Raw genomic sequence first — 3089 nt, 5'->3', positions numbered from 1 at the left:
CTTAAAGGTTGAGGTTGGTATTTTAGAAATCTTTGTGTTAAACATGGGTAGGGCCCTGGGTTTATCCTGGCTGTGACCTAACCAGTTTCCCTATGTTGTCAGGAAAACACAACAGATTAATAGATTGCACATGTACACCGAGTCTACAAAACATTAACAACACATTCCTAATATTGAGTTACACCCTCTTTCGCCCTCACAACAGCCTCAGTTCATCAGGGCATGGACTCTACAAAGTGTCGAAAGCCCTTCCACAGGAACACTGGCCCATGTTGCCTCCAATGCTTCCCACAGTTGTGTCATGTTGGCTGAATGTCTTTTGGGTGGTGAACCATTATTGATACATACTGGAAACTGTTGAGTGTGAAAACCCCAGTAGCGTTGCAGTTCTTGAAACATGCAAACTGGCACCTTCTATCTTACCCTGTTCAAAGGCACTTAAATATTTTGTCTTGCCTATCGCCTGAATGGCACACACACACACAACAAATCCTTCTTTAACCTGTCTCCTTAAGTGACATCAATAACTGATCATAGCTTTCACCTGGATTCAAATCTAACTTTATTTGTCACATGCGCTGAATGCAGCAAGTGTAGACCTTACCGTGAAATGCTTAATTACAAGCCCTTAACCAACAGTGCAGTCTACAGTATGTCATGGAAAAAGCAGGTATTTCTAATGTTTTGTACATTCAGTGTATATTGCTATATAGCTAACTTCAATAAACAGATGTCAAATAAACAGAAATGAAAGGTACTGTACATGTAACAACACATAACAAAGTAGTGTTGTATGGCACTTCTGTTCTCCATATGGTACCAATTTTTATGTTAGTCTTTATTTTGTCTTATCAATGTTCTATAAATTGTTTGTACTATATGAGAAATCCTACAAGAAATAAATAATGATGAAAGAAGATAAAATGAGAGGCTACATTAAAAAAAAACTTGTTTCTCTGGATGTCTTTGAACATAAAGTAAGTAACAGTAGGCTGACTTAAACAGAATATCAACTGTGTTAAAAATCGATTCGAAGATGAGAAACCTCAACTAGCACGACATACAAGTAAAGTATATGTTGTAGGCCTATTTGATAGGATTTAGCCAATCTAGATCGCCAGGGAAACATTTGAGACATCGTATTGGTTGAATAAATCCTCGGTGGGCGTGGTCATACTGTGCTGCTGTCACAGCTGCAACTGTAGCAACGTGTGAAGAAGTTGTACTTCCCGAGTTCAATCACCTTTATAGAAAGTTTATGGATTTCTTTGCTGAACCGAAAAGCAGGTAAATAGTGATTTTATCAACAGAAATAAGCTCTCTTTTTAAATGTATGGGGTTTTTGTTTTGTTAATTTTGAATGGTTCTATAGTAAGATAATTGCTCTTGGACCATTGCATGATTCACGTTTTATGTTCAAGTTGCACAGTTTTGTAACCTAAATACAATGCAATAATGTTACACTGTTAAACTCCTTTTCTGATATTTTTCTGTAACCTGTATTTAACCAGGAAGGGCTCATTGAGTTTTGAAATCTCTTTTTTTCAAGAGCGTCCTATCTCATTACAAGATTACTGCATATTTTGTTTGGTTCCAATCTTTTACTGTTGCTGTTGAAGTTTTCCAGTGAATGAGAATCGGCTTCATTCTTTATCAATGTGGCAGTGTGGTACTACACTTCGAGAAGGTAACCAAGTCTTCAGAATCTGCCACACTGTAACCTAACCAGATCAACAGAGTAGACATGGGAAGAGGTTGTTCTATTTTTAGTCTTAATATAAAAGCTCCTTGCCATCATGCCTTTTCAAACACACTACGCCCCAACTGGAATACACAAAGCACAACAACAGTTTTTTTTATCTCCTGAGATAATGACAACAGTTTTATAACACAATGCCTGATTGAAGCTCTGGCTCTGTGGGCGATGTTTGTTTTGTATTGGTGAGTCTAAAGCACAGCTGTCCAGGGTCCTTGTTTTTAGATTCAGGTTTCCTGGTCATTCTGGGTAGCTTTGGGATGAGTGGTGGTCTGGTCCCAGATCTTTTTATGCTGTTTTGCCAACTCGTATGGTCAACAGTCAACAAGACAGCACAAACAGTTCTGGGACCAGGCTAGATGCGTGATTGGTTGTTGGTGATGTTGTTTGGGCAGAGTTCGAATTACTCATCGGGTTTTGGTGCCCATTTCCAGCTATTTAATTACTGTGTTACTAAGAGCAACTTAAAGATGCACTATACAGGAATCGCTCTGCCATTTCTTGGTTGCTAAAATTCTAAGGGTGGGATGCACCAACATGGATTAAATTGAATTGTTCCCCTAATTTCAGTTTATGTGACAAAACAAGCAAGTATATTGTAGTGAATCATTGTACCATCTAAACCACTGTGAAATATATTTTCCATATCCAAGCTGGTGTACAAAACCTAAAGTAAGAGAGCAAAAATGAAACTTAAGAACAGGGGGTATAGAAATAGTGCACGCAGAACAAATCTACCGCTTCTTGGACATGCTTTCAATGCGAATGACAGATCTATAGCTCACATTTCTATGTTCATTTTGTTAGGTCGACCCAAAAGGTTACATATTGCAGCTTTAATGTATGGGTAAAGTGTTAATTGCTGGATCAATGTTCATATTTCGTGAAATTATGTGGGTTCCCAAGTTTATATTTTAAGTGCTTTATAGCGGTGCTCTGATTTGTTATGGGAGTGCCCATAAACCCTGGCCACCCCTGAATATGGACCCTCAATGACATTACCTATTGGCTTGGGTCTTCTGTATGGGATGCTGGTAGTTTCCATAGCTGAGGAGAGCTTAGGCAATGTAATTATAGGTAAAGCCCTCTGTCTCAATGGGGTTATAAAGTAGCAACCCAGGAGTCACTGGATCCAAACACTCTAGGCTTATGGCATGCCTATGTTGACATAAATCAAGAGTGGCCCTCTTGGGAATATGGTAGCCTTGGTGCCAGTCTGTTCCACTGTGCCTGGTTTCCTTATGGAGAGCAGTAACACACTGGCACCCAGGCTAAGAGTCTGGCATTAGAAATGAAGATTTTGCCTCCTTGTTTAACTGAAGAATTGTAAATT

Source organism: Oncorhynchus nerka, linkage group LG21 (assembly GCF_034236695.1).
Source record: "Oncorhynchus nerka isolate Pitt River linkage group LG21, Oner_Uvic_2.0, whole genome shotgun sequence".
NCBI classification, from domain to species: Eukaryota; Metazoa; Chordata; class Actinopteri; order Salmoniformes; family Salmonidae; genus Oncorhynchus; species Oncorhynchus nerka.
Note: the sequence above shows the minus strand (reverse complement) of the source record.